At 33.6% G+C, this 16,779-nt stretch overlaps 1 protein-coding gene across 5 annotated transcripts in view; it reads right to left on the bottom strand.

The window, feature by feature from the left end:
• The window catches only part of KLF12 (KLF transcription factor 12), a 387,098-nt gene that overhangs the window by 135,203 nt on the left and 235,116 nt on the right, over window positions 1-16,779 (bottom strand). The window lies entirely within an intron of this gene.

Below are 16,779 nucleotides of genomic sequence, written 5' to 3'. Positions count from 1 at the left end.
TACCATACAATTCTCATGAGCATTAAAGAAGGGGCCAAAGTTCTCCAACCTCGCACACCCGCCTATCACATTATTAAATACAAATCATTTCTAACAATTGGATTATAACTTAGAAAATGATAATTTCAGAAAAAGCTTTTTCTGGAAATTTTAAATTGTCTATGACTGTCTTGTTTAAATTAAGATAATGATAATAATTTTGACCAAGTTCAATTTCATTCTCCTAGGTTTTTTTTTTAAAAAAGTTTTTATTGATTTGAGAGAGAGAGGAAGGGGGGAGAGAGTGAGAAAGAGAAGGGGAGAGGGAGAGAGAGAGAGAGAGAGAGAGAGGGAGGGAGGGAGGGAGGGAGAGAAACATTGATCATCTGCCTCCCAAATGTGCCCCTCCCAGAGATTAAACCCATAACCTAGGTATGTGCCCTGACAGGGAATGGAACCTGCCACCTTTTGGTGTACAGGACAGGGCTCCAACCAACTGAGCCACCTAGCCAGGGCTCATTCTTTTAAGTTTTAATGAGCAAAATTTAACAATAATGATGACAATGATGATAAAGACTCCAAGATTCTACCCAGACTAATGGACTCAGCATTTCATTACTTGGCATTAATATAATTTATTCTGACACTTAATCACTCATAAATTCAACGAATATTTATTGGATGCCTATTTCTGAGGCCCACAATGGCTCAAGCGTTCACTTAGCATGTGGCAACCTTAACAGAGAGGTTACATCTAATTTGAAAAGACTAATGTAGACATTATGGTTCTGTTACATGAAAACCAAAACCTCTTTCCAGCTTCATTATGGTATCAGAACAACAATGCCGAAAATTACATTAAATTGGTACATTTTATTCTTTGTTTAATAAAAGATTTTGGTTTGCTATCCTCCCCACCTCAATTTGAACATACACTTAAAGGAACAAAACGTGCTTCTTAAAAACTTTCTTTATAGGATATAAATTATAGCTCTATTCAGAACATACAATAGGCAGTGTAAGGGAACTTTATCCTGCAACAATGAGAAAAGAAAAAAAAAAGTTAACAATGGTACCAGATCTACTAAAGAGGGGAAATAAGTTTATGTTTTATTGTTCTGTTTTGCTTCTACGATAACATGATTACTGACCGACAAAAAGATAAAATTGGAAAATACAAAAATGAATCATCCAAAATATCTCCTGCATGAAATTCTAAATAACAAGATTTCATTTATGTGCTGAAATTGAGAAGCTTTTAATCTTCTCAGACACTGAGAAACAAAAGAAAAAAATGAACACCATGAACAACTACTTCCATAAAAAGCTGTTATCATTACCCAGTCTTCTAACTAGAACATTATTTCAATTGGTTCCCAGCATTATCACTAATTTCTTTGTAGGACATTATGTTTCTCATTAGTATGTTATACCCATATAGGAATTCTTTGTTATTTTATGAAAGGCTGCTTTCATAAAATATCTCAACTGATTTATCATTAAAATTATCAAATATGTCATTAAGCCTATGCTATCAAATGCTGTTTGATTTCTGATAGAGTCCTGATTAATTTCTCTTTTCTCACTCTATTAGACATAGCCAAGATTCTAATTTTGGAAACAGTGACCACTTCCATCACAAGTTTTTCTCCTTCTAAGTATCTACTTAGACATAAATTTCCTACATAGGTTTACAGACCAAGGGCTGAGATGTAATTCATCACTGTAGAAACATTTGGCAATGTAAACAAAAGACTACTTTAGCAGATTATGCTAATACAGAAGGTGATAAATATGGAGCTTATTTGTAAAGAGATGGCTTCTGAGGCATCAAACTTCACTGAGCGTTGCAACCTTAGAATTCCCTAGATTATGAACAGGAGTTCACCTTTTGAAGGTATCTGCTTAGTCCCTCACTAAGAAAAATATTTCCTTTTGAAACTTTTTTACAACAATGGAAGAGTGTTCCTCCTATAATTCTGTTGTATACACTGGAAACCTGTGATGACTTACATTCATAGCACCTAGGAGCTTTCAAATACTTGAGAACTACATAGCTTTTGCATGAGCCTCACACCAAAATATACATAATGCTCATAAAAATTAGGAAGAAAAAAAACCAAACCTCTGAACTACAGATCATCTTGCGTGGAACCTTGGACACATTATGCATGAATATAGAAGCATAAACTGCCCAGAGACACATGCTGGCTCCTTTTACATATGGAGCAGCTGAAATGCAGCCAGCGTGTCCAAAACCCCCGCCTCATCAGTATAAAGAGCACAAATTCCTTACTGTATCGTTCATCTGTTTCTAGTGTTGACACGGCATCGTATCCTCACCGTCCCTACTACTTGCTGCTACTGTGGTAACGTGAAAGGCAAAGCCGCCCACAATTCCAGCGCTGGGCTGCACAAACATATACGTAAAGCCAGCAACAATGCAGAAATACGGTTTCAAAACAGCTATGGCACACTCTTGGCCCTCCTTTTAGGAAAGAGAAAAGACCTGGAAGGCTTGATCCTGAAATCAGCATGAGGAATTCCTTTCCTTACTTTAGGAAAGCGGAGCACTGAAATGCACTGGTCCTGAGGGCTGAATCCATGACCGCGCAGCCACGGTGAGGCGATGGGAGCCCAGGAGGCAGCCGAGAGAACAACAGCTGAGAAAACAAGGGGAAACACCCGAAGGGAAGCACCTAGGGCAGTGACCAGTGAAATAAAAGGACTATGTGTACTTGAGAAAGTGAGAGAAGATACGGGTATGTTATCAGGAAACGAAGTAATTTTTTAAATAAAATGTCTTAAGAAATAACTGCATAAATACACACAAAAGCACAGCATGGTAAATATAACAATATACTTCATAAAAATATGTATGTGAAAACCTAAAGATAAATGAAGCAAGATTATATTGTCACATTATCACTTTCCTCAAAAGTCTAAATGCCAGTTTTATTCATAAAATAAATACTATCCATAATATTCTAGTGAACACATTCTTCTCAGTGATCTGGGGGATTACATGCGAGCTTTTCTAATCACATAATCATTTTCCTGAACAAACATTTTAAAATGTAACTTCACTTTTTGGCATTCTGCTGAGTGAATGTAAAAATGAATCTAAAACCACCTCTGTGTTAGTCCCCAGAGTATTAGATGTGTTTTCTACAGTCCTCTACTCGTATCGGTCGAATAAAAGGCATTTTTAACACTAGTCATGTATTTTAATCACAAGATCTTAAATAGAGAGAAAAAGTCTCAGAGCTACCCTATCTTTGGAAAGCCCTTTAGAAATTATGTGTAATCATGGCTGAGGACCACTTGGACAATAGTCTGTTAAATGTTAGCCAAGATTTATAAACTGCTTGTTTAGACTTTAACGGCACCAGGGATTTTTAGAGAAGTGGCATCTGTACTCCCCCCACCCTAACAGGATGTCCCCAACTATCTATTCATTCATCCATTCACCTATTCAGCCGGCCACTCAGCCAGCATTTAAATAAATTATAATTTTATCTTTATAAATTTTGAGATATAATCTCATGGCAGTTTTTAGAAAAGATTGTAATGGGACTTGCCTAACATTACATAGCTCCTGGCTTAACTATTACAATAATCTTTGCTTTATAGCCTGTTGTGTGGTTATTATAGAAAGAAAATTTGATTTGGATACAAAAGACTTATTTATTTGCTGTGCAATCTTGGTATTATTATCATTAAAATTCTCTAGGTTTGAGTTTAGCCACCTATTAAAGAGTAATATTAATTCCAAACTCATATAATTGTTGTAAGATTGAATTAAGGATATTAAGTGCTTTTAAGTAATGCTGAGAACTGTGGGAGAGAAGCAATTGAGTTTTCCCTTTTAGAACTAAAAATTCCAAACACAACCTAGTCTATTACTATAACATTCAGAAGTGACTTCATTTCCTGAACTCAGAGTAAGATATATTCTGATGTGGGATTGAATAATTCAGCCACACAGAGGTACAGTGTTTGCTAAACAACCAAAAACATATGTATTACAAAAGTAGCTGAATAAATTGGGATATTGTGAGCATTTTTAGGGTCCACATATGATTATAAATGACACATTTTGTCTTAAAATATAGAAGAAAATCATCTGAAACTTTTAAATTTCTTTATTTTTTAGCTTAATTAGATTGGTCCACAGGATGATCATGTAACAGTTGATGTGATATTTTAATTACCTGGCCTGATTTCTTACTTCCACAATATAAACAGTCTATATAAATCCACAGTTCAGTTTGTATAATTATAATGATATATAAATATATTAAAATAATTGTTATGGGATGTTGACTGTTCTTTAACAGCCTTATCATGGGATGAAAATAGCACAAAATTATTTTTTGTGTGTGTCTCAGTAGAAAACTAGTTTATGTAAGTATCACTTTCTGACTGTGATTAATTGAACATGTACTTTTTGTGGGAGAAACTGCACTGCACGTCAAAAAAGGAAATAAACTAAATCTATGATTCTGTATCTTGTGATCATTTGAGCATTTGTCATACGGCATTATTTTAAATAGAAGTACATTTATTAAAGAGCTGGATTCCTTTTCTTACAGAAAATGCACCATAGGTACATGCCTTCGTTTTCATGCTCCCTTTCCCTCGTTAGTAAATGAAATTATAAAGATATGGGAACCAGGCCTAAAGCAAGCAACCTGTAACTCTGGCCATTTTTGCTCTAAGTATAGAAGTCACTGAAAATCCATTTGTGAACAGAGCCTGCATTTCACTGTCCACTCTATTGTTTTATTTTACTAAAAAGGAAAACCTATTTTTCAAGATTTGTCTTGCATGGGCCCTTCATGGTCACCATTTACCTTGTCTTCAGCCCAGTGATTTTTATTCTTTACATGTTCAACCGCAAACTCTTAAAAACAAGTGTAGTGTAAGTGTGAATTTATAAAACTGCCAGAAAAAAATAAAGCCAAGTATACTAAAGAATGAGAGAGAATGGGAGATAAATTGTAGTTCAGATGAAAGAACAAAGGGAAACAAGTAGAAATATCCTACATTGACAATCTGGAACTTGGTTTCGAAAATACTGAATGAGTTATCTACTGCACGTAAGGGGAAGTTATTTGAATGAATATTTAATTCAGTTGCTTTATATCAATCTCTCAAGCGTTAAAGAAATGTTTGATTCCTTGAGAAAATTCAGGACATATGCATAACATAATGAACTCTTTATGCTTTTATATTTATGTTTTTATGCTTTTTCATAAGTGAACTAAAAATGCTAGCCTTAAAAAAGGGTTCAATACACACATAAACTTATTCCAAATTTTCTTTCTTTCCTAGTTACTATGCTTTTCCATGACCTATTTATTTCCCAGACTTTCATGAATCGTATTACTTATGCAAAGCAATCAGAATCTATGTTTACAGCTGACTGCAAATCTGAAACTGGTTTGGCATATGTATGGGGGCTAAGCTACGGGGTGAGAAGGATTCTCCTATACGGTGGTGGAGGGTAGAGAGGATTCTGTTTATGCATTTTAAAAAATTAACAGCAGACATTCCTAACCAATGAAAATACTGACAAACATGGTTGGACATGAAAATAATGTGTTATATATTATATGTAAATACACAAATATTTAACAAATAAATAATATCACATGATATAACAGATGGATACTGAATCGCACTTGCTAGATAAGAACACTGTGCTCAAGACAGTAAACCACTTAAATCCTATGTACCTGGTCAAATGAGATAAAGAAGTAGTATCATTAAAACAAATGTCAACAGGATGTCTAGGAAGTTAGTTTTGCTCTTCTTTTCTTACAACTGCTATCAAGCTGAACTTTATGAAGCATGCAGAGATGTCCTAAAAATAAATTTTATGTTTCCAACTATATGACATTTTAGAAAAGTAAAAATTATAGAGACAGTAGAAAGTTCAGTGGTTGCCAGGGGCTTGGGGGAAGGGAGGGGAGGGATGAATAAATGACACAGGGATTTTCAGGGCAGTGAAACTCTGCTGTATGTCACTGCAATGTTGTTTACGTGTCACTACGCATTTGTCAGAACCCATAGAACTGTACAACACAAAGAATGAGCCTTAATGTAAACTATGGACTCTACTTAACAGTAATGTACCGATATGGGTTCATTAAATCACTAAATGTAACATATGTGCTACACTAATGCAAGACTTCAATAATATGGGAAACTGTAGCACTGAGGTGGGGTGGGTATGTGGAATTCTTAGGTACAATCTGCCAAATTATTCTGTAAGTCTAAATTTGTACTAAAAATAGAAAGTCACTAATTATTTAAAAAAATGAATTGAACTAATTACTAATGCTGGTGATGCAGTCCAATTTGTCTATTATTTTGTTTGCCATTCTTTGTAAACTTAATAATCCAAAACTATTTTCACAACATTTGTAAATTATGAAAAAAAAGAAGAGTTATAAGCTTATCTTTTTACCTCATGATTAAAGTTTTTTTGTTCTTTTGGTTTTAAACTATTATCATTCAGTGACTGATAATTTAAAGTATTAAAGTTTCACTACACACCAGAGAAAAACAGGCCTTATAGAGATGAAAAAGTTCATTCGCCATAGGCTGGTCTCACCACAGTGCCTGAGGCGATGTTCGGTGTTAATTATATATTTCAAAGTACGAAATAATGTTTACCATTATCAATGTGATTAATCTTCTCTGCTACCAGATGGAACTTGACTTTGATTTCACAAAATGTTTACCATTAAGAGTTATTTTTATAATTTATCTCACAGTAGTGGAACACGTCAAATTTCAGAGACAATCTGACCTGACCTCAGAGAGATTTAGATAACCAAATTTTATTAAGATAACACTGATAAATAACATTATATTAGTTTCAGGTGTACAACATATTGACTCAATTTTTAAAAAACCCTCGCCTGAGGACATTTTCCTTGATTTTTAGAGAGAGGGGAAGGGAGAGAAAGAAAGAGAAATGGAGGGGAGAGGGAAAGAGAGAGAGAAAGAAGGAGAAAGGGCGGGGAGAGGGAAAGAGAGGCAGAGAGAGAAACATCAATGTGACAGAGAAACATGGACCAGCTGCCTCCCGCACATGATCACGCAGGGACTGAACCCGCAACTGAGCCATGTGCCCTGATCAGGAATCAAACCCTTGACCTTCAGTGTACAGGACAATACTCTTACCAACTGAGCCACACTGTCCAAGGCAATTCAATATTTTTATATATTGTGAAATTTCAAGCGCTGGGACTGTGAAGCAGCTTTCAAAAAATGGTCATTCTATTAGGAAGATTATATATATATATTTTTGTTGTTGCTGCTGCTGCTGTTGTTTTTTCTGACCATCTCAATATCATGCAAATAGTACCTTAGAGAAGGCTTTGGCAAAAAATCCCAGGGGCAACATCATCATTGATTTTAAGTGTTGCATCTCAAGCAAATCAAACAAGAATTGAGATGATATGTTCCAGAAAACTCTGGTAGATGACTTACACACTGGCTCCAGTGAGGACACACACTGAGGCTGAAGTTGCATGTAAAGATACTGAAGTAAATCATATATAAAATTTGAGAGTCAGGAAAAAATTAGTATTTAAAAGCTTATACATTATTTTCTATAAAATGTGATTTTTCAATTTGTTTTGTAACTAATTTAATATATTAAAATATAACTATTAAAGTTAAATTTTCTATAAATTTAATATTCAAGTTGGTTAGAAAACTTTTCTCCTGGAAAAATAAGGGATAACTTATTATAAGGACTTGCATTTAGACATATGTGACAATTTGGGATTTTAATAAAGTATACGCAAATATTTAATTTTGCCTTATTTTAGGAATAAAAATTACAAATAACAAAGTGGGCATAAACACAGGAATTAGTGTAGAACAATGGTTTTAACCCTGGGTATGGGCTGCAATCATCTATGAAACACACGGAAGGTACATAGGTCAGGGATGGTCTGGGGAGGTACACGCACCAGCACTTTAAAAAGCATCACATGCGATTCCAGTGACCAGCCACGTTTGTAAAATAATATTCAACAGCATGTGAAAATACTATCTATACAATATTAAGTTAAAAATGTTAGTATATAAAGCTGGATATAGAGAATGAGCTTTATTTTGTCCCTCCAAACTGTTTCTATTTGTATATAAAATAAGAAAAATGGCTAGCAAAACTACTCCAGAATATTAATAATGGTTTCTGCATTTGGTGAATTTCTGGGTAATCTGTTTCCTTCTTTACTTTTTCCTAATTTTTCCATAGTTTCTACAGTGAATCTGTGCTACTTTTTATTTTTTATTTTTTTTATATCTTTATTGATTTCAGAGAGAGGAAAGGAGAGGGAGAGAGAGAGATAGAAACATCAATGATGAGAGAGTCACTGATCGAGCCCGCAACCCGGGCATGTGCCCTGACTGGGAATCGAACTCTGGCCGCCTGGATCCTAGGTCGATGCTCAACCGCTGAGCCACGCCCGGCTGGGCAATCTGTGCTACTTTTAAAGTGAAAAGAAATGTGTTATATTTTCAGAAAGATAAAAATATGAGTAGCATTCAAAATATATTTTAAAGAAAAAAAATCTAGGAAAGGAACAGAGGTGTTTATAATTTTGAATCAGGGTTTTCTGTTCTTAGATCCTAGTGAACCATATGTTATTAGAAGAAAATTACTATACTGCTTTTAGGAGAAAATAACAAATTCTATTAAAAGCTCAATTTGCCATCTGTGTTACTACTATCAGTTTTAGATTGGTGGCAAGGTTATTCTACAGGAATTAATGTATCTTCCTATATAACTTGGAACTGAACTACAGAAAAAAACTTAATATAATTGATAACTAGAAGTATGTAATTCCAGTTCCCCTGTGGATTAAAATTATGTATTCCTCTTGAATTCTTAAGCTGCTGTATTAGTTTATTGAGCAAACATTTTCATATTTAAGAAACTAATGTAAACAATTATATACCAATGTGTAGGAACTACAAAGCTTTTTATGTTTTAGATTAAACAAAACTTTCAATCAATAAGTCTTTAGAGGACATTAGTATATAATCAGCAATGCACTGTGATAAATCTGAGGATGCTACGAAAAGATTTTTTAATCCTTGCCCTGATAGAAGTAACTCTTCCTCTGCCTGACACCGTCCCAAGGTTTAATGAGAGTTTCATCACTTTTTTAGTGAACTGCATTCAGAAAACATGAAATGTATAAGCAATGGGAGATGTTTCAACCCTGTGCTATAAAAGTTGGAGGGCATTAAAAATGAATTTGAGGAAACAAAGTTGTGCTTTTTAAATCAACTTCAGTGTGTAGATACAAAACAAGTAAACATGCAAATCAGTATTAGGGATACCTTACAATCATACATTAAATAATTAAATCATCATAATTATTAAAGATGCAAAAAAGATTTACATATAATATTTACTTAAACATTACATAGTAGAATTTTCTCCCATTTTATAAATGAAGAAATATAGTCCCACACAAGTTGAAAGAATCTTTCAAGGCCACAATGTAGTGCAGCTCTGTGATCCAAACCTAAGGGTAATTCTTACGACTGAATTTATCCCCCCACGCTGCCCTCATCAGCTGTGGAAGAGGGAGAGAATGAACTTGTGTTTTTATATGGGAAACTTTTTCCTGGAGTTCATATGCAATCAGTATTGGCAATATCCAACTGAAGAGAGTATAAAAATGACCGTGGCTTGGAGAGCGGTGAGGCAGGCCCCACCTCACTTCCCAATACGCCTCGCCCCTAACAAGCTGAATGGCATGAGGCAGACAGCAGTGATCCACATCGAATGCATTTCTTATCTAGCTCCTGTTTGTTTTCACATTAAGCATTAGGAGAACAGCAACTAGAAAAATCATTCTTAATTTAGGAATCACATTTGCATTTTGTGCCCTGGCCATGCTGTATGTGATGTGTTTGAAAGAAATGTGCAAAGATGAGAGAATACAATGGAAAAACCAAAAGCCTAATTAGATTTGTAGCAGGACAATTAGAAACTGAAGTAGAAAACTCAGTTTTCCCTCTATGTAATTTCTTTTGTTCCTTTTATTTTAAACCAAACACTCAGAAATAAAAAGTACATTGTTTCATTTTTGACTAGTGATGTATATTCCTTGATAAAATCAGTGCAATCAAGTATAGTTATTGTAAATGGTTATAACTACTGTAAATGGTGAGTGAGAGGCACTGTGGTTGTGTAAAAAGGGTACTTGCCTGACTTCTAGTTTAGGTTCTATTTTATACGACCAGTTTACTCACCGTCTCTTTAATTTCTAATTGAAAATGACCTCAATTATGCTTTAGCACAGTCAGGTTTCTATTATCGACTCCAGCCTAACCAGACTCCACCTGCCCTGAATTAGACACCACTCCCTGTGCTTCCAAAGCACTCTGAGGCTTGTGTGTCTTTCTCTAATGAGGCTATGAGCCCAGCACCTATCATAGTTCCTAGTACAAAGTAAGCACTTAATTAAAGCTCATTACTAAAGCTCCAATTGCTCCCTAAAGCCCTTATTAACTCTAAAATGGCATAAATCTATGAAATTACTCCATGTCTGAAACTTAATAAACAATAAATATATTTATTAACTTAATTATAACATTAAATTAGAAGTGAAAGTTTCCATCAGCTCAATCCTTCATTACAAATGTTTAGTTTATTAATTGCCATTTAAAAAATTTCTCTCACTACAGAACTTTAAGTGACTGGTTTCAATATATTACAAGGTAGGTTTTCAAAGAAGGGATGTAGGAACACATCCAGTGGGTCTAAAAGCTAACATATGAGTCACATTTTGCAAATTTGTTCATTTGAAGTGTTTACTTTTTTAATAAATAGAAAATGCATAGACAGAATCGCTAAGTATATCTCAGTAATAGTAAGTTAAAAGATAATGTTCTCTTGGCTTCCAAAATTTAGTTTTAATGTCTATAAAATCAAACCAAAGTTAGCTATGATTCTGTATTTTTTCTGTCACTCAGTAAATAATACACAGAAGGGATTATAAATCTCATAATTAAATACAATGATACATGTATGTGTCTGATCATTGTTAATTTTCCATTCCATGGTAAAGAATAAAAATGCTGTCTGCTCCCCCCTGTGTGGGGATGCCCCACACCAGCATCCTGACTTGACCCCTTCCTTCCAAACTCTACTGCATGCTTTCTGGGGATCTCATTCTTCTTCCCTTTCTCCTCACATCCTATTTGCTCAGTGTGCTCAGCTCCTTGACGCTAATCTTATTTGACTAGAACTTTTGCCTACCTCCATGGCATGGTCTCCAGCTTCATCTACTCACCTGACAGGCTGGATTACTACAACTCAGGGCAAGGGTGATAGGACAGTCTCCGAACAAATACAAAAGATTGAGAAACTCGGCACTAAGCTATCATCCCTTTCCTACTCTATCTTTTCCTCTACCATCCCTCCCCCATCCTTCTTTAAAAAACAAAACAACAAAAAAACCCTGTTTAGATTCTTTTGTTTCTCATTTTTTTCCTCCTCAACTTCTTCCATATGTAACCATATCTATACAATGCAAACACTAGTATGTGCATCTCTGTGGGTATGTGGTATTTATGTATTGGTATGAATGCTAGTTGGCATGTATACATTCTTGTGACTTCTTAACATAAAATACACTTAAAATTATGGAAGGAATGTGTGCAGTGAGAATATGCACAAAAGTTAACTTGAGGTATTTATGATCAATTTATGCAGATGTTTGTTCACATGCCTTCATTTTGTTCGTTTTCATTCTTCTGCTTAAGTGCACAAACAGAAGAGTGCAGATATAATTTGCTTTCTGGAACAGTCAAGGTGAGCTGGGTTTGGGTCAGAGAGCTTAAGTCACGAGTGCAGTGAATGATTCCCAACTCTGTTAAGGATGCACCTTTCCAGTAAGGATTCTGGATACCAGCCCAGAGGACGCCTATTGCCAGGTAAATCTAGGCATCACACCCGAATGAACTTCACCACATACAATGGTGTAATAGCATGTATATTTAACACTTACAGACATGTGTTCAGGCATATGGTACATTCACTTAATCCTCAGCACATCCCAATATAGGAAATTATTTTCAATCACATTTCACAGACAGAAACAGACTTGAGACAAGTTAAGAAATGTGCCAATGGCTCTACAGGTGTCAGTGGCAACATCAAGACAATTTTTAGTGACTTCTGTCAACAAACCCATGGCCTCAATTATATTGCAACACTGACTCCCACAACTGATTCTATACTGTATGCCTCGTGGATCAGGAAAGACTGAAATGACTGTAGTCACTCCCATAAGTTTTTTCCTTTTGTTTCATGCAATTTAATGAAGACTATAATGTTAAATAAGGGTCAAAAAGGTTAAGTAAAAACTTTCATGGACTTCACAAACATATCTTAGCAGAGTTATTTTTCTTTATTAGTTTTTACCTATAATATCTCTAAGAAAACAACTGTATATTATTCAATTATTCATTATTAAACGAATAAGGAAAGTAATAGAATGAGACACATTAACTACTTCTTTGAGCTATATATAGAACTCTGATTCCCATAAGAAAAAGTGAACCTGTGCTTTTTGGCTTTAAATGATTTCTTTGATGAAGCCACAAATTAAGTATTAAATAAATAAGTAAAGTCATATTTACATAGTTCATTTCCTACTTAGCATCAATACTTTCAGCTGTAGTAAAAATAGCCAAAGTTCAATTATCTACAGTATTTACAAGGGATCACAGAATAAGTAATCCCAAATGACAGATAATCCGAAAAGCATTTATGTTGGGTTTTAAATTCATTATATGATTCCAGCAGATTTATTGCCATAATTATATTCTTTTTCTCAGGCTCATATTAAAATTAATTTGTATTTCTTGTGCACAAGTCAAGTGAGAGCAGAAAGGAGGATCCCAGACACATGCTGGATGACAAAAGAGAAGTTGATTTTTGCTATAAGCATTTTTTCCTATAGATAATCAACAGTAAGATAAGCAGGAGCTGATCATGAAACTGCACTTCATATTTATTAAATGCTTTATATAATTAATTGAAAGGATATATTACAAGACTATAGCAGAGGTTTGACGGGCATGGGCTAGGGACACTCGGACTTAGGTTGTGCCCTGGCTCGGGCCGAGTTCAGCGACCATAAGCAAGTTGTTTATCTTGCTAAACTTCAGTTCCTCCCTTATAAAATGGTTCAGATATTAGTACCTACATTTGAAGGGAGTTCTGAAGATCAAATAATTCAATCATACCACCTGACACAGCGTACTAAATTAAAGTAAGTTTTGGCTGTCATTGGTTTTTGTTGTAGATATTTTTATTTATTTTACTATACGCTAAAACTACTACTACACTGACAGCTTGCATCAGTTTTGCTTCCATAAAAAGACATAGCCTTCGATTATTCAGTAAGTTATATAGTACACTGTGGGTCAAATGTTAAGATCTGTTCATAATCTGCTACAGCAGAAGGCAGTTGGGCCTATTTATGATATAACTATCAAAACAAAATGGAAAATACTGGAGACCCACAATTTCTTGTTTTAACCTCCTGGGGCAATATATGTTTCACAATTCTAAATTTTTGGAGTTTTAGGAATGTAGTAACAGATGGCCAACAGGGATTGGGGTGGAAGTGCACACTCAGACACACTGATATTTCTGCAGTTATACAAATGAGCACTTACACTGAGTGTTACAAATAAAGACTACAGATATCTGCACATGAGTTCAGCTCAGGTTTTAATTCTACCTCAGTTTTTTTAATGTTACTTTTTCAGAACTTTAAAGAATTTTGGAATTAAAGATAAGAGATTTTGATACTGGATTAAATAAAATAATACCATTAATATCAATGCTATAGTTTTTCATTAATACTGTACTACTAATATCACAGAATTATAGGGTAAGATAATGAGGAATAAAAACATTCTCTTAATTTGCATAAAATGGTCCTGGAAAATTTCTTATCAATGCAATTCTAAGCAGTGATTCAAGCTTAAATAATTACTCCTTAATTTTAAAAAGCATACGGCACATTTGTAGAAAGATGACATATACACGTCATTATTCTTTCCCTCTTGTAATTCAATTAGAATTTAAAAAATTAGCTGTATTTTACTGGTAGACTAGATTAAAATATTATATTTCAGTTTTAATTAAGCTATTACATTTTTTATACTTTCACTAGTCAGTAGATGAGATAGAATATAAGCAATATGATAGGAAAGGGGCTGGATTCTTTGAAAAATTACACTGATTTATACTGTATCTTCCCAGAAATACACATAAATTCTATCAGGTTGTAAATATTCCCCGAGATTAAGCAGAAAGATAACATTTTGATGTACATTTGCTGAAGACTGAAAGAAAGGGTTTACACCATTCACTGACACATGACTATTCTGATTATGAGTAGAAGAAAACATTATTCCAATGTTTTCTATAAATCCAATATATAAATCTAATATATCCAATTAGAAGAGTTTTTAATTACAAAGGAGATCATTAGTTAATCTGACTGCCAAGGCAGGACTTGCTGAAAATTCTGTTCAACAGGACCATCAATCAACACAAAGTTCATCATTTGGGCTATGCTAAATTTTATGGGCAATCTGACATGAGAAATTCGCAGAGGAATGATAAAATACATGTGCAATAAAAGTGGTATATAAAATGAGTCCTTAAAAATAAGGATTTTGAAGAAGACAATGTTGGCAACTCCAAGTAAGAGCAATAATTTTCAATTCAATCTAAAATTAAGGAGTAATTAAGAATTAACAGGTTTGAAAGCTTCAATTATACAAGTGCATGTATAGGGAGAACCCTGATAGAAAACATATGATGAAAGACATATATGCCATAACACTAATTAAAAAATAGAGAATAAAGGCCAAAAAAAAGGTAACCTATAAAATAAAGCAAATGCTAAGGTCAACTTGACTGGTGAATTTTAAACATGACTTTGTGCTTCTTGTTAGGATAAAAAGTAATATAAGAGTAGCTCTCTAGGTCACATTATCTCAAAAAGGGACTGTACATATTATTCATGATTGTTTCAAAACATGCATTAAATTGCAAAACTTTTTCATAAGGGGCTTCATGGGTAGAATCCAAAGTGATGAAACTAAAAATAAATTAGCCAACTTATTATAGTGGATAAAATGTGGAAAAAGAAAGGACTAAATTTCATTTCAGTTCAGTCATCTGTATAAGATCAATTCTCCTGCTTGGAACAATAAAAACTGGATTAAATTTCAAAAAGTACAGTTTTAAGACACTGGAGATCAACTAAAGCAACCAAAACTTGAGGTACGAGGTCCAGAAAAAAAACACCACACAAATGAGAGAAGTTATTTTCTATAACTACTAATTTTTTTGAGGCATAACCACACTGTCTGGAATTCATTTAAATATTACAAAATATTCTAGAAGATTATTATAAATTACTTAAAACTAAAACTAAAAGGAAACAGTCGACATAAACAACTTACCAGTAATTCAGAATTTTTAGAATTATCAAACATGGACTTTCAAATAATTACAGTAATATACTTAAGAGAATAGGTAAGTGTGAAATTTTACTCTAAAATTAGAACCTACCAAAAAAAAAAAAAAAAAAAAAAAGAGAAAGAAAAAATAAAATATAAATTCTAGAAGAGAAAAATACTTGACAGTGAAAACTTGATACCTATGTTTATCATCAAAATAGAGACAGCAGAAGAAAGGATTGATGAACTAAAAGAAGAGAGAGTAGAAATTGGCCAGAATAAAGTCTAGAATGAAGGGCTGTGTAGGATAGTTAGATACTTCAAAAGGCATAAGACAAATGGGACAAGTCTTATGTGCTTATAATAGAAGGCCCAGATAGAGGAGAAACAGAGAAAAGGGAATAGTGCTGAAGTAACATTAAAAAACATAATTCCAAGAATTTTTAACCTGATGAAAGATATTAAATTTTAAATTCAAGAATCTCTATATTAAACTGTAAATTCAAGCAATACAAATTCAAAGGGAACTAGTCAAAGCAGTCAGTGAAAGAATGATCTTCAAAGGAGTTACTGTTTGACTAAAGAATTACTTTTCAATAAAAATGGTGAAAGCCAGAAGACAATGAAAGGTATTTTTAAATTGCTGAAAGAAAAAAATATATAAAAACTGACAATTTGGTACTTTTCTACCAAAGATCAAGGCAAAATAAATATAAAGAAGGGGAGGGATATATAGAGTTAAAATGTCGTAAGATTTTGCATTGTTTAGTTACAAGTAAAAGTACTAATTTATGTGGACAATAATAGTCAAAGGGGAAATGCAATGTCTACAAGAAGCCATTAAAAATACTAAAATAATATTTATACTGAAAAGCTAAAACACATTAATAAAAGGGGAAAGTAGACACAAGAAAATTTCTTGATTAATATGGAGAAAGCAGGGAAGAATAATAAAATACAGAACAGAGGGTACAAATAAAAGCAAAGTAAGGTGTTATATTTAACTGTGAAATATACTATATTCTACAATTAAGTAGTCTATTTTTTATGGCTTTTAAATTTTTTTACAGTTTCAATTTTTTAAAAACAATTTAAAGTGGCAAATCTTGACTTTAATAATGTAAAAGTTAAAACAAAATAAAAATGAAAAAAATAATACCAACCAAAAAACCCAAAAAATTGCTAGTCATATACTAAGTAAAAGAAGGTTGGAATAGCTATAGGAAGGAATAGTAGAAACAGTATATTGTTAGCTAGAATAAT

Source organism: Miniopterus natalensis, chromosome 2, assembly GCF_054644295.1.
Source record: "Miniopterus natalensis isolate mMinNat1 chromosome 2, mMinNat1.hap1, whole genome shotgun sequence".
Classification (NCBI taxonomy): domain Eukaryota; kingdom Metazoa; phylum Chordata; class Mammalia; order Chiroptera; family Miniopteridae; genus Miniopterus; species Miniopterus natalensis.
Note: the sequence above shows the minus strand (reverse complement) of the source record. Positions and strands in the feature narration are given on the sequence as shown.